Source organism: Nycticebus coucang, chromosome X (genome assembly GCF_027406575.1).
Source record: "Nycticebus coucang isolate mNycCou1 chromosome X, mNycCou1.pri, whole genome shotgun sequence".
Lineage (NCBI taxonomy): Eukaryota > Metazoa > Chordata > Mammalia > Primates > Lorisidae > Nycticebus > Nycticebus coucang.
This window is the reverse complement of record NC_069804.1, coordinates 96,971,231-96,993,398: the sequence shown is the minus strand read 5'-3', so window position 1 is coordinate 96,993,398 and position 22,168 is coordinate 96,971,231. Positions and strand designations below refer to the sequence as shown.

Here is a 22,168-nt window from a genome sequence, read left to right as displayed (position 1 = left end):
AAAAAATTCTGCAAGCCACAAGGAGTAAGCACCAATTGACCTACTTGGAAAAATCCATCAAGGATTACTGCAGATTTCTCAAATAAAACTTTTCAAGCCAGAAGACAAAAGTCATCTACCTTTATCTACTTAGACAAAACAATTTCCATCCCAGAATTCTGTATCCTGCTAATCTAAGCTTTAAATTTGATAAGGAAATCGAGTCATTTACTGATATGCAAACACTGAGGAAGTTTGCCATAACAAGACAGGCTCTCCAGGAAGTATTTAGACCTATTCTACACACTGACCATCACAATAGACCACCAGCAAAGTAAGCACTCACAAACTAAATGACAAATTCTAGCTTCCACCGGATGCAAAAGATAAAACTAAGCAATGGACTTCTACAAAATAGATGAATAGAACTCCACCACACTTATCAATTATCTCAATAAATGTCAATGGCTTGAATTCCCCACCGAAGAGGCACAGACTGGCTGATTAAATTAAAAAAAAAAAGCCATCCATTTGCTGTCTCCAGGAAACATACCTAGCCACAAAAGATAAATTGAAATTCAGAGATAAGGGATAGAAGACAATTTTCCAGGCAAATAGAATTCATAAGGTTGCAATCTTATTTTCAGATACAGTGAATTTAAAGCCACTAAAGTTAAAAAAGACAAAGATGGCCACTTCTTTTTGGCCAAGGGAAAAATATGACAGAAAGACATTTCAAATCTAAATATTTATGCACCCAACTTAAATGCTCCCAGTTATCTGAAACATACCTTAGTCTGAGCAATATGATATCCCATAACACCTTAATAGCAGGGGACTATAACACTTCTCTTACAAAGCTGGACAGAGCCATTAAACAGAAACTAAACAAAGATACAAAGGACCTATACGTCACCCTAGAAAAAATGTGCTTTATAGATGTACATATAACATTCCATGAAAACACTAAAGAATATATGTTCTTCTCATTGGCCCATGCAACATTCCCCAAAATCGATCATATCAAAGGACACAAAACAAACTTCAACAGAATAAAAAGAATTGAAATTTTATCTTTTGTCTTCTCAGACCCCAAGGCATTAAAGGTGGAACTCAACCCCAACAAAAGCATTAACCCCCACACAAAGGCATGGAAATTACAAAAAATTGAATGACAGTCAGGTGCAGGAAGAGACAAAAGGGGAAATCATTAACTTCCTTGAGCATAACAACAATGAAGACTCAAGCTACCAAAACCTGTAGGATACAGCAAAAGTAGTCCCAAGAGAAAAATTTATCACTTTAGATGCCAGTATCTGAAAAATAGAAAGAGAGCACAACAACAAATTCACAAACCATCTTATGGAATGGGAAAAGAAAAACAATCTAAGCCTAAATCCAGCAGAAGGAAAGAAATATACAAAATTATAGACCATATTGCAAGGTTCCAATTCCAATCTATCAATAGAACATAAATGTCTTAACACAATAATTAAGTGAGGTGAAAGCTATGTTGATTAATTTGATGTAAGTACTCCAAATTGTATAAAAAATCACCACATTGTACCCCACAAATCCATAAATGTATTCATGACCTATGCGTATATGACTTAATAAAAGGGGGGAAAAAACAAAATTAAATCAGACATTAATGAAATTGAAAACAAAAGAATCATTCAAAAAAATAATGAAAGAAAAAGAGTTGGGTTTTTGAAAAAATAAATGAAATAGGTAAACCTTTGACCAGATTTACCAGAAATAGAAAAGTAAAATCTCTAGTAACCTCAATTAAAAAAGATAAAGGAGAAATAACAACAGATGACACAGAGATACAAGAGATTATCTCTGAATACTACAAGAAACTCTATGCCCAGAAATTTGACAATGTAGAGGAAATGCATCAATGTTTGTAATCACACCCTCTCCATAGACTTAGCCAGGAAGAAGCAGATATCCTGAAGAGACCAATTTCAAGCACTGAGATCAAAGAAACAATAAAAAAAACTCCGAACAAAAAATGCCCTGGTCCAAATGGCTTCACACCAGAATTCTATCAAACCTTCAAAGAAGGGCTTATTCCCATACTGCAGAAATTATTCCAAAAAAATGAGGAGAAAGGAATCTTTCCCAACACATTCTATGAAGCAAACATCATCCTGACACAAAACCCAGGAAAAGAGCAAACTAAAAAGGAGAACATCAGAGCAATTTCACTAATGAATATAGATGCAAAAATTCTCGATAAAAGCCTAGCCAATAGATTATAGCTACACACTAAAAAAATCATATACCATGATCAAGTAGATTTCATTCCAGGGATGCAAGGCTGGTATAACATATGCAAGTCCATAATTGTAACTCACCATAGCAACAAAAGCAAACACAAAGACCATATGATCCTCTGAATAGATGCAGAAAAAGCATCAGAAAAATCCAGCATCCTTTTCTAATTAGACCACTGATAAGCATAGGCATGGGTGGCACATTTCTTAAACTGATTAAAGCCATCTATGACAAACCCACGGCTAATATTTTACTGAATGGAGTAAAACTGAAAGCTTTTCCACTTCACTTTGGAACCAGACAAGGTTGTGCTCTGTTGCCACTACCTATCAACATAGTGCTGGAAGTTCTAGCCAATACAATCAGGCAAGAGAAGGAAATAAAGAGTATTCAAATAGAAACAAAGGAGGTCAAACTCTCCGTCTTTGCTGAAAATATAATCTTATACTTATATAACCCCAAAGACTCAACCACAAGACTCCTGAAAGTGATCAAAAAAGAGAGACATGTCTCTGGATATAAAAATAAATGTCCGCAAATCAGTACCCTTTCCAGGGGTCCTCAAACTTTTTAAACAGGTGGGCAACTCACTGTCCCTCAGACCATTGGAGGGCTGGACTATAGTTAAAAAAAAAAAAAAAACTATGAATAAATTGTTATGCACACTGCACATATCTTATTTTGAAGTAAATAAAACAAAATGGGAACAAATACAATCACACCACCTCATGTGGCCCATGGGCCACAGTTTGAGGACCCCTGGATAAGCCAATAACAGCCAAGAAGAGAAGCAAAACAAAGACACAATCCCCTTCACAGTAGCTTCAAAGAAAATGAAATACATAGGAATATATCTAATAAAAGAGATGAAAGATCTCTCTCTAAAGGAAATTATGAAACCTTATGAAAAGAAATAGTGGAAGATATTAACAAATGGAAGAACATACCATGCTCATGACTGGGAAGAATCAACACTGTTAAAATGTCTATACTTCCCTAAGCAATCTACAAATTCAATGCCATCTCTATTAAAATATCAACATCATGCTTTCAAGACTTGGAAAAAATAAGTCTTCATTTTGTATAGAACCAGGATAAAACAAACAAACAAACAAACAAAAAACACGTATAGCTAAGGCAGTTCTTAACAATGAAATTGAAGCTGAGAGCATCAGCCTACTAGACTTTAGGCTGTACTACAAAGCCATAGTGATTAAAACAGCATGGTAGTGGAACAAAAATAGAGACATAGACATCTGAAATTGAATAGCAAACCAGGAAATGAAACTAACATTTTACAGCTACCTAATCTTCAGTAAACCAAACAAGAACATACACTGGGGAAAATAATCTCTATTCAATAATTGGTGCTGGAAGAACTGGATATCCACATGTAAAAGACTGAAACTGGACCTACCCCTTTCTCCACTCACAGAAATTGATTCAAGATGGATAAAAGACCTAAATTTAAGTCATGAAGTGTTAAAAGTTCTCAAGGAAAGTATGGAAAAACACTTGAAGATATCACCCTGGGGAAAGACTTTATGGAGAAGACTTCCTTGGCAATTGCAACAACAAAAATAAACAAAGGGGACTTAATTACACTGAAAATCTTCTGTACAGCCATGGAGATAACAACCAAAACTAATAGACAACCTACACAATGGAAGAGAATATTTGCATACCTTGAGTCGGACAAAAGCTTGATAACCAGGATCTACCAAGAACTCAAATTAATCACCATGAAAAACGCCAACAATCCCCTATATCAATGGGCAAGAGATATGAATAGAACTTTATCTAAAGAAGACAGATGAATGGCTAACAAGCATATAAAAAAATACTCATCGTTCCTAATTATTTGAGAATTGGAAATCAAAACCACCTTGAGATATCATCTAGCCCCAGCAAGAATGCCCCACATCACAAAATCTCAAAAGTGCAGATACTGGCATGGATGTAAAAAGAAGAGAACACTTTTACACTGCTTATGGGACTGCAAACTAATACGACATTTTGGAAGGAAGTATGGAGAACCCTCAAAGAACTCAAACTAGACCTCCCATTTGATCCTGCAACCCCATGGCTGGGCATCTACCCAGAAGAAAAAAATCCTTTTACCGTAAGGACACCTGCACTAGACTGTTTATTGCAGTTCAATTTACAATCGCCAAAATGTGGAAACAACCTAAATCCCCACCAACCAAGGATGGATTGGCATATGTATACCATGGAACACTATTCAGCCATTCAAAAAGATGGAGACCTTACATCTTTGTATTAACCTGGATGGAAGTGGAACACATTATTCTTAGTAAAGCATCACAAAAATGAAGAAACAAGAATCCTATGTAATCAATTCTAATATGAGGTCAATCAATGACCTAGTACATGGTGTGGGGGTGAGGGAAGGAAGGAGGGGAGTGGGGGTTCACAGTGTGTGACATACCTCTTGGGAGTGGGGCACAAGTATAAGAGGGACTTTACCTAACAATTACAACCAATGTAACCGGGTTCAAAAAACCGGAAAAAAAAAAAAAAGAATAGGTTACTCACCCTATTAAATACTATATCACAGGAACCATCCCACTTTAAGAAATTTATCAGAGACCCTGAGAGAACTGGAAGGAACAAAATTACTAACTAACTAACCAACTAATGTCACTTCAATAGGAAAAATAAGAAAAAAAAAAAGATTTTTTCAGAATGAGTGAATGACAGACATCCTCTTAGTTTATCATCCCCAGTCCATCCCCACTCTCCAGGTAACCAGATGTGGATTAAGGATTGGAGCTTGAGCCTGCTGAAACCTTAGAGAAAAAGTCCCTACTTGGTGATCCTGTCCACACCAATAGGAGTGAAGGTGAATAGCATCCCTGCCTGGATACATCACTCACATGTGAAACAATCCAGTGATGGGGAATGGATAGTCCAACGACACCCAGAGCATCTCCACCCTCTTACCCTAAAATAGTAGACTACATCTCTGCCCTAGTCACATACCCAGAGCTGACTGGTCTATGCATGGCAGAAGCTTGAGGATGAGCAGCAGCAGCATGAGACTGATTAATGATTCTTTGCTTTGGACTTTTTCACATTCCTTCTTTAATCTTAGGTGTAAGACCTGATGAAGCTTGTGAAAAGCATATCCAAACGGTAACACAAACTAGACAAACTGTCAAAATTGTGTTATTGGTTTACTCTTATTATGAATGTACAGGAAATCCTGAAGGTATTTGTATATATAATACCAATATCAGATATGTGTGCCTCCCCAGTGGGCCAGCTCTTTGTTACAATCCTTCTGAACCCCCAGAGCAAACTGAATTTCTGTGTAGTATACTGCTGTCCCTAGAAAGACAATAACTCAAGTTGTAACAGAAGGAATACCTAAACAAATAAAAAATCATTAATAACAATTTTGCGATACATATAGGCATGTGTCTTTTTATATTTTCGATATAACTAGCTTTCCATGTAGAAATACTATATATTTCTGAAGAATTATTTCTATGTATTTCATATTTTTTGTTGTCATGTTAACTTTAATTCTCTTATTTTAATGGTATACAATAGATAATTTGTATATTGAACTTAAAAATAAAAGAATAATGGTAAACATTAAAAAAAGAAAGTTGATTTTTAAACGTTTATGATGTTAATTTTCTATAACTCCAAACTTAAGAAAAGTAGTGTGAATAGTACAAGGAACTCATGTACACCCTATTTTGTTTTGTTAATTACAAAAATAATATATGCTTATTGTAACACATAAAAATAATTCTGAATTGTGTAAAAAATATGTTGCTTGAAAAAAATAACATGAGATAACATATAAAAAAGAAAACACTCTTTGTGATCTTGGGTTAAGCAATGATTTCATAGATAAGACACTAAAATCAAAATCCACAAAATAAAATATTGATAAATTAGACTTCATCAAAATACAAAAGTCTGCTTTTTGAGCGAAAATATTAATGGAATGAAAAGACAAGTCTCAAAGAAGGAAGAAATATTTGCAAGTCATGTATTTGACAATGGACTTCTATCTAAAATATATAAAGAACTCCCAAAATTCAATAATTACTAAATAAATGACCCAAAAGAACTTGTTGATACAACCACCTCATTCAACTGATAGTGGGATTTCTTTTATGACTTTTGTGATTGAAACCAAAGAAAACTCCATAATTTTGTCAACTCTTGCCAAAGAGAAAGAAAGGAAAATCAGCCCTGGGAAATTAAATAATCGGTTGCTGAGCTGTGATTTTTCTTAGTTAACTAAATGGGATTCTTTGGATAGATAGAGTGATGCAAGATGAAGAAAAATTGATAGATATTAATGAATTTTATCCCACCCATTTTTGAGTTAAACACTAAAATTATGAATGATTTTATTTGTGTGAACTGTGAAGTACACAGTATGGAGCCAGATTTACCTTAACAGCCTTTCCTTGGGCAATCAAATAAAGCTGTTTCTTTGTGTAATGAAATGTGAAAGATGCTTGCGTCATTTTTATTACTAAGATTTTTTTTTTTTTTTTGCTAGATCTGGGTTTGAACCTGCCACCTCCTGCATATGGGGCCGGCGCTTACTCCTTTGAGCCACAGGCACTGCCTATTCCTAAGATTTTTGACAATTCATTAGGTATAATGTAAGGTTAATAACAATAACTGTATCAGAATAAATAATATTCCATTATTACTAAACTCTAAAAGAAATACTACATTATTTCAGATAAAACTTAAAGTTGCTTTGAACTGTCATTGAGGGCTTGTCAAATGAAGAATAACACAATGTATTTTTGCTATATTGCTTTTTGGTTTTTTGTAGTGTAGTATCTTATATCCTATAATGTTTCTGACCTAAAGTTTAGGTTAGGTGGAAAGATGAGAATTATAACTTTTGTATATAAAACACTGTATATAAATTCCGTCATTCATATTTTAATGAATGCATGCACTTATCCAGAAAATACTAAGTATTTAGTACAGATTAGTCATTAAGAGACAAAAAAGATACCATCATCAAAGAACTATGAGTCGGGCTAAGAATATGAATATTTAAACAGACAATGACAATGCAATATTATAGATGCTGTTGAGACACAGAAAAGATTCTGTATAGCAGAACAGAACAAAGTTTAATTCTCCCTGGAGATGACTTAAAAGGACAGCCCCGAAAATTTAGAGAATTTACCCCTCAGGTGATGGTATCTTTAAGAAAGAACTATGCTAGGAATTGATGTATGCATTGGGGAGATTATTCTACATGGCAGTTTCAAAAATGGATTTGAGAGTAACAAGGCTGGCATCACAGACATTCATAAAAATGTGTTTTTGTTGTCTGATAATAAATAATTACATCTTAAATTAAGACAACCACACACTTGGGATGAAGTGCAAATGGATATAAATATATATTCCATCATATTTCCTCACAGAAAAGATCATGGTCATCTTTTTTACCTATGGATAACTTATATATTTTTACATGGTCCTGATGTCAAACCTAATCAGAAAGGTTGTTGTTAATGGTATCTAGTCTTGCAAAATAATTTTCACGTCTCATAACAACGGGAAAAAAGAACTTTGGAAACTTAGCCCCAAATTTTGCAATGTTGTATATGCTTCCTATATAAAGAATGGCCCTATCTCTTTTTGAATTTTCTTAAATATTATTTTAAATGATAATTTTAACATTTGGTATTTTACCATAGTAACAAGTGTAGTTCATTTGTTCAGAAGCACACAAACCATGTTCTTCTTTAGTACTATATAAAACAACAGATTTGAGAAAGTTACTTTCAATAAGTTAGACATTTTATCAATTAGAAGATCCATTCTTCTACATCTACATTCTCCTTGTAAAGTATTTTGGCAAATAACTTTTATTTGCCTTCTCAAATTAATTGGATGGTTATATTACCTAACTAATTTTGCAGCAGGATATTTTCATAACTGAAGAATATCAAGCATATTATAAATGAAAACTGTGACCTACCATGTTTAATATACCTTATTTCCAAAATTTAAAAACTTTTTATTAATTTATGGAAAAAAATGATATGGCTAACAGACAAATCTATTTTGATGATGTTTATTTGGCTTTACTTTCCCATACATGTAAATAGGAGGGTGTAAGGTCAATCATTTTCTGTATTGAAAATCTTCAAGAACGAAAGACATTCTGTTCTGCAGTTACACTTGCTATTGGAACCATCATTTCTCCAAAATGATAGCTTTTATAAAGAACAATAACTGAAGTGTTTATATATAATTAGTTTATTTTCCTTCCTTCTATCCTTCCTTTCTTGTCCTGTCACGCGGTCTTCATAAATTAAAGTGATTTCCATATTGAATTTTTTTATTCACAAAAATAAAGTTATCAAAATATTACAAAAATAGAGATTAGAATAAAGCCAATGGAGTGAAATGTTAAGGTAATATGACCCTGGATGAAGGGTAGAGGGAAATTCATTGACCTAACCTTTATTGGGATTTCAGCAGTGCTTAGTGAGTTCTACAGTACCAGATCCAGCTAAGACCCGGCAGCTCCAACCCCTCCTTCTCTGCCTTTCTCCTCCGCGTCAACCATCCTGGGACTTGCCTTGCCCTTGGCTGCGCTGCAACATCTTGTCAACACAGACACAATGAGCTCACAGAGCAAGATGCCCGCTGGTCCCTGGCGCCCCAGTGTGAGCAGCAGGGCCATGTGTCTGGAACAGCCTGTCCAGAGCAAGAGCAGTGGCATCTCCCGGCGGCTGTGTCTCTGGGAAGCACAGACCCTGGGCAGAACAGACTGCAGGCAGTAGTTTCTGGCTCTGGACAGCGTTGTGATGGAAGCACCCACAGCGGCTTATCCCATCAGGTGTAGTGGAGCACCAGACATCCCTTTTCTTTGGTCCGTCTCTCCACCCCAGTCCACCTTCCCCTACAGCCCTCTCGACCTCAGAGCTGCCTTTGCCAGACCCAGATGCTGGCTGGTCCTCCCATCCTGGAGTCTCCACCGGCTCCACCTCCACCAGGCCCCAAGCCCTGAGCCCAAGATTGACCGCCACTTATTGCAGACCATGGCTTTAAAGCGCATCCACAAGGAACTTTTCGACCTGGCACTAGATCTCCTGCCCCAATGTTCAGCAGGGTCAGTGGGGGACAATATGCTCCACTGCCAGGCGACCATAATGGGGCCCAAAGACAGCCCCTACCAAGGAGGGGTCTTCTTCTTAACCATCCAGTTTCCATCCAGTCACCCCTTTAAACCACCCAAGATGACATTCACCATCCGAATTTACCATCCAAACATTAACAGAAAAGAAGCATCTGTCTGGACTTCCTTAGATCTGGGTGGTCGCCAGCATTGACAGTTTCCAAAGTGTTGTTATCCATCTGTTCCCTCTTGTGTGACCCCAGCCCAGACGATCCTTTGGTTCCCGAGATTGCAAAGATCTACAGAAAGGATAGGAGAAAGTACTACTGAATAGCCAGAAAATGGACTCAGAAATGTGCCATGTGACTTAAAATAAAAAATACCACCATCGTAATGATAAAATAGCAGTTCAATTAATTGTTTGTCTTTAGAGTACTTTCTGTTAAGCTACGTCTCCCCCATCCTTCTAATTGTACATCTTTCATAGCAGGGTGTGGGGGCAGTGGGAATGGAGGAGGAAAGGAAGGGTGTGTGGGCTTGGTGAGGGTAGGGTCAGTGGATAGTGGGCTGGGGAGGAGGAGTGTGAGACAAAGACCAGTTTTAATTAAAATATTTCTTTATTGATTTAGGATGGGCTAACAGCAAGAACAAGGGAAAGCAGTTCCACCAACTACAGGAAAATGTTTAAACTGATTAACAGGGAAATATGGGTGAAGATTACATATCTGAAGCACCTTCATCTTCAGATGTTTTGATTTTGAGCAAGGATAATCATAACCCATATTCTCTACTTTGAGGTCCAAGTTTAACTGGCTGAAAATTAAGTGGATTAAGAATTGTTACAAAATATAATGTGCTTTGTTCCTAGCTTTTTACACCTTTAAATTCTTCAGGCACTACCATTTTGCCTTTTTGGCTTCGCTCCCAGTTTCTGGAATAAGTTGTATGTGGCTTCTCTGGCCATACCTACTACCTGTAATTTCTCTTATGATTTCTACAGAATCATGTAAGAGCTGAGATTTTATACAGTTTTCATGCCTAGAAGTCAGACTATCACACTTTGGTGGAGACTGGCAAAATGACAGGGACTCTTGGGTTAGAGAAAAAGGTCTTTATTAGTCATAGCCCAGCAGGCAGAATGAGCTCCATGACATCAGTTTTCCTTGTCCCTCAAGTCTTAAGGGGGACATGTGGAGAAGACCAGGTGGGGATTTCATACCCAGTGGGTTTGGGTCACATCTGAGCAAAACTAACCTTATAAACTCCCCAATCCTTTGTCCCAGAGAAAGACAGTCAATACAGAAATCTGGTCAGCAAACAAATCTGCTTTCTGCCTGGACCAACCTCTATCTTCCAAGGCTATTTACTATACAAACATATCTCAATAAAGATTTTTTCTTTAAAGATAGTATATTCGGTTGGGGGGGCAAGATGGCTGACTGGGAAGCAGCCTCCAACAGAAGCTCCTCTCCAGAGGGAAGGATAATGTCCAGAAAGAACCCAATTAAGCTGAGGACTGGGAGCAGAGCCAAGAGAGAAGTGAGATAGCTGCAGGCCACTTTTGCTGGGGCAAGCTGCCACTCCAAGAAAGTAATCTTCAGATACAAAACTCATCCGAATGGAAAAGTGTCCAACCCCTCCCCCAAGAAAGCTGTGATTTTTTTTTTCTTTTTCCTGTCTCTCTTCGTTTGCTTCTGTAGGTTTTCTGCAGGCAAGTAGTGAACTGAGGACCTCTTGTCTCACCCCATGGGTAAGAGCTGTAGGAAGTGGGGACTACTTCCTCCAGAGGGATCCTGCGGTGACTCTGAACACTCTTACTAGGCAGAAAAAAAATGAACTAACATTTTACCTGCCTTTCTGAACTTCCAGTCCACCATTCCCCCCTCACCTGATAAACCAGAACACTTACCCCTGCTGAGACTGAGGGAGGAGACTCATGAGCAGCATCTGTCTCCCAGTCTGCAAGACCAAGCACCCTGCCCCATGCCTGACCAGAATCAGCTGGAGCCTTGCACCCCGCCCTCCCTGTCTCTGTGGTGCTGTGCTGCATGTCCCCAAGACCGGCCCCAGGCACCCTGCCTGCTTCCACACATTGCCCCACCCAACCAGAGTCTGCTGGAGTGGAAGGCCCTGCGCCCTGCTCCTGACACCCTCCCTGCCTCCAAGCCAAGCCCCCACCCAAGGAGCCGCAAGCTGCAAGCAGAGTGGTGCTCTCCTTGCTGAAGTCACTGGGCGTGAGACACACTGCCAGAGTTGCATGCAGCATACTGCTCTGCTGCTAGATCTGTATGCACCACACTCCTGGAGCTGCTCCTACAGCCAGAATTCCCTGGGTTTGGCAGTGGCAGAGGAGCTGTGCAGGGTCACTTCCCCCAAAAGATCCAGCAGCAATAGAGTGATCCCGCAGGGGTCTAATCTTGGAGAGACACCTCCCCAACACTGTGCACTGCCAGAGGAAACCAGAACTCACTCCATAGGGATACCGGTGCTGCAGAGTGGCAGGGGCAAAGGCACAGTGGCTGAGGGAGGAAAGCATTTACTGTCCTGGTACCCCCAGGATTAGACTGAGCCCAAGTGGAACACTCACCAGTGGCTATTGAACACCCGAGGCAGACAGATCTCAGGTCCCCCAGCTTGCTGGTAGCAGAGTGCAGTGACTGGGCCATGGGGGCACTGACCTTCCTTTGACTCTGACAGGTGCTAAGGCCCTGCATTTCTGCTTATTGGAGGGAGCAGGACTGCAGCCCTGTGGTGTCACCAGTGACTGGGCGTGAAAAAGGAGCAAAGTGGAGAAAGAGACTCAGCCCTCTGGTCCAAATGTGCTACTGGGTGGGCCTTTCTGACTCCACGGAGAACCGCAGTGAGCCAAATCTGAGCAGCCAGCACACTTCTGCCACCTAGCTGCTAGAGACCTTTCAAACTCTCCCACTTGAGAATTTGTACTGACTGGGTCAATTGGTTCAGAACCCCTAACCTGGGCCAATCACCCAAGGACCCTCTCCGGTGGTACCCCGGTTGTGCAGTAACAGGAAAGGTTGATTTTCCCCTTCCAGCTGTTGCCCATAGAGGTTGGGCTGTCTTAATTGCTTGTATTTCTCCACAGCTAAGACTTCACCAGAGTCACTGATCCACCAGGATGGGACAAGAACCAGCTGAATACAAGACAGAGCCACCTAACCCCACCATACCAAGCAGGTTCCCTCTGCCTCAGACTGTAATACTGTACAGGTCCTTTGCAAAGGTAAAGGGGAAAAAGCTGCAGTCATCAGTCCCAGATCCTTAACAAAGGGCTGGTTAAACACAACTCCAGGAAACTCCAATCCAATTTCACCTTACCTGACCACCTAGCCTACAGTAAAAAACAATCATGAGGTGGAATCATTGGAAAAACTCTGGCAACATGAATACTCAGAGTAGATCAACTCCCCCAAGAAACAATAAAGCAGACACAGCATGAGATCAACAAACAAATGGCTGAAATGTCAGAAATCGAGTTCAGAGTTTGGATAGCAAATAAGATCAACAGAATGGAGGAAATGATGGAATTAGAATTCAAAGCAGAGATTCAAAAGATGTCTCAAGAATACAACGAATTTAATAACAAAATGAACAAAGATTTTGACACATTGAAGCAAGATTTTGCATCTGTCAAAGATCTAAAAAATACAGTAGAATCCCTCAGTAACAGAATGGAGCAGGCAAAAGATAGAATCTCTGATACTGAAGACAAGGCTTTTGAACTCTCCCAAATGCTCAAAGAGGAAAAAAAGTGTAGAACAAAAATGGGCCATTCTCTCAGAGAGCTCTGGGATAATTTGAAGAGCTCTAATATTCGCCTTAGAGGAATACCTGAACGTGATGAGCATACAGATGCTTTGCTTCATGAAATAGTTAAAGAGAACTTTCCAGACATGCCAAGAGATTCTGAAATTCAGATACCAGTTTTAGAACACCTGAATGACTCAACCCAAATAAAAATTCTCATAGACACTTTATAAGTAACTTCGATAAAGTTAATATGAAGGAGAAAATACTGAAAGCAGCCATGCTTAAGACAACCATAATGTACAAGGGGAAGAAAATTGAAATGACTGCAGATATCTCTGCTGAAACCTTTCAAGCCAAAAGAGGGTGGTCATAGACCTTTATTCTCCTTAAACAATACAGCTTTCAACCCAGGATCCTGTATCCAGCTAAACTGAGTATACTCTATGATGGAAAAATTAAATACTTTAATGACATTCACATGTTGAAGAAATTTGCCATAACTAAACCAGCTCTTCAGGATATTCTCAGACCTATCCTCCATAATGAACATCACAATCCTCCACCACCAAAGTAAACTCACTCAGAAATGTTTGATCAAATTCCAACTTCCATTGTGGTGAAAGGATTAAAAATGTCCACTGGATTTTAGAAAAACTCCACACCCAAAACTCTATCTATCTTATCATTACTCTCAATTAATGCAAATGGCTTAAATTGCCCTCTAAAGAGACACAGGTTGGCTAACTGGATACAAAAACTCAGGCCAGATGTCTGCTGCATTCAAGAATATCACCTTACCTTAAAAGATAAACATAGACTCATGGTGAAGCGATGGTCAGCTATAATTTGAGCAAATGGAAATCAGAAATAAGCAGGTGTTGCAATTTCATTCACAGATACAATAGGTGTAGTATAATATTTGGAAATAAACATATCCTACATCAAGCACACAAAGTGAACTTAGTGTGAGTTAAAAACGTCTTGCTGCTAACACAGAGGCTTAAGAAACCTCAGCCCTTCTGAGAAGAACACACAGAGCTGACTTGCTTGGGGTTAAAATTCCACAAGCTGAGTCACTGAAGTTGTGCTCCATTAATCCTGGGGCCAAAGGGCATGCCGCCCCTCCTCAGAGATATGGGCCAGAGGGTTGATGTATGTTAAAGACATATTGTCAAAGGTCTATAGGTGTTCTGCCTTGTGGAGAAACACAGTCACTACTTCATGCTGGGTAAACTGAGTGAATGCTTGAAGGCACTTTTCCATTAGCTTTGTTCCCCTGTGGCTGTTTTCATCTTTGTGATCTTTATTTAGATATTAGCTCAAGAGATTAGTCAATGTCTAGAAAAGAATGTTACCTGCAGAAGTGATTGTGCTGTTGTGGTAACATGATATTTCCTTACAAGTTAAATTTTAGATAGGTAAAATGAGGTAATGGTGAAAATAAAAGATGATACATTAAGTGTGTACGTGACTAGAAGGGTATAAAATCAGACCTCTGAATAAAGAACTTTGCTGCATGCCATAATAAGATGTGTAGTCACATGTTTCTTGCCTTCCTTCCTTAACATTATAGGAGTGAGCTTGCCCCTGAGGCTGCACAGCTGTCTCTCCGCAGCACCAGCACTTCCACAAACAATAGCCTTTAAACTAATCAAAGTAAGAAAAGATAATGGTGGTCACTTTTTATTTTTAAGGGCAACACTCAACATGATGAGATTTCAATTACCAACATTTATGCACCCAAACAGAACTCACCTCAATTTATAAGAGAAACTCTAACTGACATGAGCAACTTGATTTCCCCAGCACCATAATTTTTGGAGACTTTAACACTCCTCTGGCAGTGTTGTATAGATCCTCAAAAAAGAAGCTAAGAAAAGAAATTTTAGAATTAAAGTTAACCATTCAACATTTACATCTAATAGACATCTACAGAACATTTCATCCTAATAAAACTGAATACACATTCTTTTCATCAGCCCATGGACCATCCTCCAAAATCAATCAAATCTTAGGTCACAAGTCTAACCTCAGCAAATTTAAAAGAATAGAAATCATTCCTTGTATTTTCTTGGACCATCATGGAATAATACCCTGTTTCCCCAAAAATAAGACATCCACCGAAAATAAGACTACTTACAGAAAAGATAAGACGTCCCCTGAAAATAAGACCTAGCACATCTTTGGGAGCACAACTTAAAATAAGACACTGTCTTATTTTGGGGAAACAGGGTAGTTGAACTCAGTAACAACAGGAATCTCCACACACATACAAAAACATGGAAACTAAATAACCTCATGTTGAATGATAGCTGAGTCATAGACGAGATTAAGAAGGAAATTACCCAATTTTTGGAACAAAACAACAATGAAGAAATGAACTATCAGAACCTCTGGTATACTGCAAAGGCATTTCTAAGAGGAAAATTTATAGCTTTGCAAGCCTTCTTCAAGAGAATGGAAAGAGAGGAAGTCAATAACTTAATGGGACATCTCAAGCAACTGGAAAAGTAAGAACTTTCCAACCCTAAACCCAGCAGAAAAAAAGAAATAACTAAAATTAGAGCAGAGCTAAGGGAAATTGAAAACAAATGAATCATACAAAAGATCAACCTATCAAAGAGTTGGTTTTTTGAAAAGGTCAATAAAATAGATAAACCTTTGGCTAACCTAACCAGAAGTAGTAGAGTAAAATCCCTAATTTCATCAATCAGAAATGATGAAGGTCAAATAACAACGGACTCTTCAGAAATTCAAAAAATCCTTAATGAATACTACATAAAAATACTCTCAGAAGTATGAAAATCTGAAGGAAATAGATCAATACTTGGAAACATGCCATCCTCCAAGACTTAGTCAGAAAGAAGTTGAAATGTTAACAAGCCTAAAACAAGCTCTTAAATAGCATCAACTATAGGAAATCTCCCCAAAAAGAAAAGCCCAGGACCAGATGGCTTCACATCAGAATTCTATCAAACCTTTAAAGATGAACTAGTACGTATATTACTTAATCTTTCCCAAAACATAGAAAAATAATGAATGCTTCCCAACACATTCTATGAAGCAATTATCACCCTGAAACCCAAATCAGGAAAAGACCCATCAAGAAAAGAAAATTATAGACCAATATCTATAATGAATATTGATGCAAAAATATTCAATAAGATCCTAGCAAACAGAATCCAACAACACATCAAACAAATTATACACCACGACCAGGTGGGTTGCATCCAAGGGTCCCAAAGGTGATTCAATATACATAAATCCATAAATATATTAAAAAACAAAGACCATATGATTCTCTCAATTGATGCAGAAAAAGCTTTTGACAATATCCAGCATCCTTTCTTGATCAGAGCGCTTAAGAAAATAGGTATAGAAAGAACATTTCTTAAACTGATAGAGTCCATCTACAATAAACCCCCAGCCAATATCATAGTGAACGGAGTGAAATTGTAATCATTTCCATTCGTATCAGGAACCAGGCAAGGATGCCCACTGTCTCCACTGCTTTTTAAATTTGTAATAGAAGTCTTACCCACAGAATTCAGGCAAGAGAAGGCACTCAAGGGGATCCAAATAGGACCAGAGGAGATCAAATTGTCACTCTTCGCAGAAAATATGATTATATATCTGGAAAATCCCAGGGAATCAACTACAAAACTCCTACAAGTGATCAAGGTATATAGTAATGTCTCAGGATACAAAATTAACACTCATAAATCTGTAGCCTTTATATACACCAAGAATGGTCAAGGGAAAAAAACAATCAAGGACTCTATTCCCTTTACAATAGTGCTAAAGAAGATGAAATATCTGGGAGTGTATCTAACTAAGGGCGTCAAACATCTCTATAAAGAGAACTATGAAATTCTGAGAAAAGAAATTGCAGAAGATGTTAACAAATGGAAAAATATACCATGCTCATGGCAGGGAAGAATCGACATTGTTAAAATGTCTATACTACCTAATGCAATCCATAGATTTAATGTGATCTCTATTAAAGCACCTATGTCATATTTTAAAGACCTGGAAAAATTAGTACTTCGTTTTATATGGTAACAGAAAAAAACCTTGAATAGCCAATACATTACTCAGAAATAAAACAAATTGGGAGTAATCACGCCTCCAGACTTCAGACTATACTATAAATCTATAGTGATCAAAACAGCATGGCACTGGCACAAAAATAGAGAGGTAGATGTATGGAACAGAATTGAAGACCAAGAGGTGAATACAAACACTTATCATCATTTAATTTTTGATAAGCCTATTAAAAATACAAATTGGAGAAAGGTTCCTTATTCAATAAATGGTGCTGGATGAATTGGCTGGCAACTTGTAGAATACTGAAACTGGACTCAGGCCTTTCTCCTCTAACAAAAATTAACTCTTACTGGTGAAAGGACTTAAGATACGAAACTATAAATATTCTTAGAGACAGTGAAGGGGAAACGCTTGAAAAAATTGGCCTGGAAGAATACTTCATGAGGAAGACACCCCAGGCAATTGAAGCAACATCAAAAATACATTATTGAGATCTGATCAAATTGAAAACTTCTGCACTGCCAAAAACACACTAAGTAAAGCAAATAGCCCTCAGAATGGGAGAGGATTTTTGCAAATATTACTACCGACAAAGGTCTAATAAGCAGAATCCACAGAGAACTCAAACTTATTACTAAGCAAAAAACAAGTGATCTCATTTCATGTGGGCAAGAGACATGAACAGAAGCTTCTCTGAAGAAGACAGGTGCATGGCTGCCGCGGACCGCCAGTCGAATGAGTCTCAGTCCGAGGGCTTTTCAGGGCGAACGTTACAGGTTAATTGGAAGGTCGACGCAGGATGATTTGACAGACTACTAGACACCACAAGTGATGATGAAAGTAGCTGCAACTTTACTGAATTTTAAGAGTGTCTTTTATACATTTTTGACAAAGCATTACAAATCACAAAAGACATTTTTATGACTTGCAGGTGGTCACAAGTTCTTATCTTGTCTTACAAATGTAAGCATTCAACCATCTATCTTACACAGTGTTTTGTCCGCAAGGGGGAACAAATGGCAGCTGTGAGGTAGCTGATAAGCAGCAGTTACTTTTCAGCTTCCTTTATTTAAAGTTGAAATGTGTTTTTTAACATACAACACTACTTTCTTTCATAGTTTTATTTTCATGATTATATATAGTTGTTATGATTAGAGGTATATTATGAATCATATAAGTGATTAGAGTGTGAAGGAAACATGAGAAATAAAAGGATATTGTATGAAAACTAAACCATATTGAAAGTGAGGTTAGGAAAGACAAGGTTAGAGATAGGGGAAAAGGGTGGGTGGATATCAGGTTGGAAACATCTTGTTTATGGTATTTACATTCTTTTGATGTACTGTATATTTTTAAAGTTTTTGTTCTAAAGAAGTGGTTTCATTAGTAACACCTGGTTGCTTCTCCTTATCTAGGAATGTCAAGGCTTGTAACTTCTTTTAGTTCTTTAATTGGTCTTAGTTTCTTATGATCTCTTTTAAAAACAGCTGAACATATTTTTTTATGTATAATACTTGACTACTACTATATATTTTTACTCTAATTAGTAACTATATTTTGATTCATAGTTAATTGTTTATTAAACATTAAACTACTCTATTGATTTGTGTTACATCTGAAAATTAGTGAAGTAAGACATTTTTCTAAGTAAAGTTTTACTAATTAGTGAAGTCAGATGTTCTTCTAAGTAAAGTTTTACTGCAGGAGGTGTCATGTTGGAACATCTTGTTTGTCGTGCCTGCATTCTCTCGATGTACTATTTCAATTTACTGACATTTATGGTGGGGACGTGCTGTTGTACAGGCTCTCTTGGAGCCACTGAGTCCGGCACAGCCATACTTGCTGTGTTTAATTGTGGATCAGTAAGTCACTGTGTTTATTCTTAGTTTCTCAAAACAATCAGGCAATAATCAGTCATTCAACTGAACAGACAGGTTTCAGGGTAAAAGTTTCTTAGGCTTTTATGCCGCACCTCATGACTTCCTACGTTCACTAAAAGGCATGCTAGGCAACTTATGCGCTGCTGTCGCAAGCCAGGGGGACTGGGGGCAACGCTCCGGGGAGCACTCACCGCCTTACCACAGTTTTTACAACGCGGACAGAGCCATCCCGCCACGGCTTGATGCCGGGGGTGCGGCATTTCCCCCCTTTTTGTTAATGAAACGTAGTTCAAAGAGGTCTTGGCGAACAGCCTTTAAGGAGGAAAAGACACAACGAAGGAGACATGGTAACAGTAAGACAACACAGAATATCAGGCATCCAATAATGACAATAAACACAATGTACTGAATCCAGGTTAAGGACTTAAAGATTTAAGATTGTCAGAGAGTGACTGAGCCAGTGCATCGAGAGACGTATCAGGTAGATGGGCTTCACTGATGGCAGTGATATCCTTTTGAAGGGTATGTAAGTCATGTGTAATGTCATTATCCTTCCACACACCTTGTAAATGTGCCTTTGTTTTGTCCCAAGGAGTAGAAAGATTGTAAGGTAAAGGTGTAACACAGATAGCTTGAAAGGCAGAGTGACACTTAGTCTGTAGTTTGTGTTGTATGAACTTAATATCTTGACCTAAAGCTAATACTATTTCTTCCAGGATGTTGAGTTTAGCTTCAAGTTTATTATCTATACTAGCCTGAGTCATTAAAGTTAGAGTAATGTTGTTACTTAAAGAGTTAACAAAGTGAGCTGTATGGATTTCCTGAACTAGGGCGGTAGTAGCCACTGCAAATGTAGTCACTAAAGAAATTAAAGTTAATATTCCTAAAATTAATGCTGCTACAAATCTTTTAGGTCGGATTAATTGATTAACAGTATGTAAAACTTGTAAGGCAGAATTATCATACCAGGGAACATTTTGTAAATCAACAGGTAACATTACATAAGAAGGTTTTTTTTACAATTAACATAACATTCAGCAATCTATTATTTACATGAAATATATCAGAAGAAGCAATACAATTGGTTATTTTCACAAGTTAAAAGATTTTAAAGGAAATACATAGTTAACTGGATCACATGTAAATTCTTTCACAAATTTTCTTTTATGAGTTTCATTTAACTTGCACAGACCATCTACAAACATTCTAAACTTTCTTGAACTTTTGTTCTGCCTTTTACTTTCTTACATAACTATTCTGTTTCAGGACAAAATTTATCACACAAGATTCTTTCTTTACACAATGTCATTCTCCTTTCTGCTTAATTTCTCTTACTCTCAAAAACTCACTTTCCATCAAACAGGATTCCAGTTTACCATGAAGTTACTTATTTACTCAGCCAAACTGATAATTACAAGGTTTAAAAGACAAGAATTTTATCCGTTGACAAAGATTCAGTTTGTAAAAATATTTTTCTTATTTATATAAATTACTAGTGGCAAAGAGTCAATAATAAAGGTTCTAAACCTCACCCTTGGGATTTCGTCAGTGCTGCTGTTTGGGGGCTGTAACACTTGGGAGGCAGGCCCGCCCCACGAAGGGCAGGGGGGCCCTCAGCTTCCTTCCCCGCTGGGTCTTTTCAGCCGTCTTGGAGTCAGTGGAAATGTGCCCGGTGCCGGTGGTTTTGTTTGCTATCGGCGAGTGTACTTTCATTTTCTCCAAGCGGCGGGTGAGATCTTGCAGCAGCCGCTGGCGTCTTCTTCTGCGTTGTCTTTTCTGAATCTGAGTTAACTACTCCTGGAATAACTTCAAAGTTTTTAGTATAATTTGAACTTTTACCAATTATAATTTCAACTGTCCCCGGCAAGAGTTGCCCTTTTACTGCAGTGGGGATTAAAGTAACACCGTCCCATTTGGATAATAAGACATTCTTTTCACTTGCTAAATTTAAACCTGCACTCTCAGGCGTGCCCCGTGAAAGGTCATGAATAGTAAATTCAGGGGCTTGAGGATTCAAAGTAGATGAGGGCTGTGTTTTACAAGCTACAGCCTGCTCTCCCTTGGGGCCTGGGCTGGGAGAATGCCCCTTTTACTAGTTTTTTGATCTCCGTACGTCCTGATCCTCAGGATCAGTGTCACCCTTGTCATTCAAGGGGGTTCCATCCTTATGAAACCTTGATTTACATTTATTTTTCCAGTGTCTGCCCTTCTTACAGCGAGGGCATAAGCCGGGTGGGTCCCCCCTCGGCTTATTGGCATGGGACTGTTTACAGTCCTTCTGCATGCGTCCTGGCTTGCCACAATTGTAGCAAGTGTTGGTAGGAGCTGTTGGCCCCTTGCCTCCTTTATTGAAGGAGTTTTTCACATATGAGCTAAATTTCTGCCCTTGCATTGCTGCAGCATAAGCCATACCCTGGGCTATAGCTGGTGAGGCATCTATGCATGCTTCTAACTGTTTGAGCAACAGTGATGTGCCCTCAGACGGGGGGAGCATTCTGTTAATGGCTTCTTCCAGCCTTGAAATAAAGTCTTGGTACGGCTCCTCCGCACCTTGCTTAATAAGAAAATGTATAAGCTCCTTCAACCGTTTGAGGGACACATTGAACCCATTTTTAACTAACAAATGCTGTAACATGACACTGAATATACGTTCCTCTTTGATCAATGCGTGCCTCATGGTACCTGTTGATTACTCACACTTAACCGGTCAGCCTTTACCGGCGGGACTGCAGCTCCCTGGTGAGAGTCGCCTTCAATCTGAAAAGAGAGAAAGAAAGAAAAAGAAAGATCACCTGTCCTTCAGGTCCCTGTTCGAGGGCGCCAGCTGTCGCGGCACCCGGTCGAATGAGTCTCAGTCCGAGGGTTTTTCAGGGCGAACGTTACAGGTTAATTGGAAGGTCGACGCAGGATGATTTGACAGACTACTAGACACCACAAGTGATGATGAAAGTAGCTGCAACTTTACTGAATTTTAAGAGTGTCTTTTATACATTTTTGACAAAGCATTACAAATCACAAAAGACATTTTTATGACTTGCAGGTGGTCACAAGTTCTTATCTT

At 38.4% G+C, this 22,168-nt stretch overlaps 1 protein-coding gene and 1 pseudogene across 2 annotated transcripts in view; one reads left to right on the top strand and one right to left on the bottom strand.

The window, feature by feature from the left end:
• APOOL (apolipoprotein O like) overlaps positions 1 to 22,168 on the bottom strand; it is a 294,516-nt gene that overhangs the window by 251,470 nt on the left and 20,878 nt on the right. Inside the window, exon 1 of one of the 2 annotated variants that reach the window (XM_053580282.1) lies at positions 21,805 to 21,852. The exons of the other annotated variant lie outside the window; for it this stretch is intronic. The gene's annotated coding sequence lies outside the window, so the exon portion shown is untranslated. Of the gene's footprint in view, positions 1 to 21,804; positions 21,853 to 22,168 lie in introns of those variants that run through there. 2 annotated transcript variants of the gene reach the window in all.
• On the top strand, positions 9,336 to 9,778 carry LOC128577906 (ubiquitin-conjugating enzyme E2 D2-like; annotated as a pseudogene).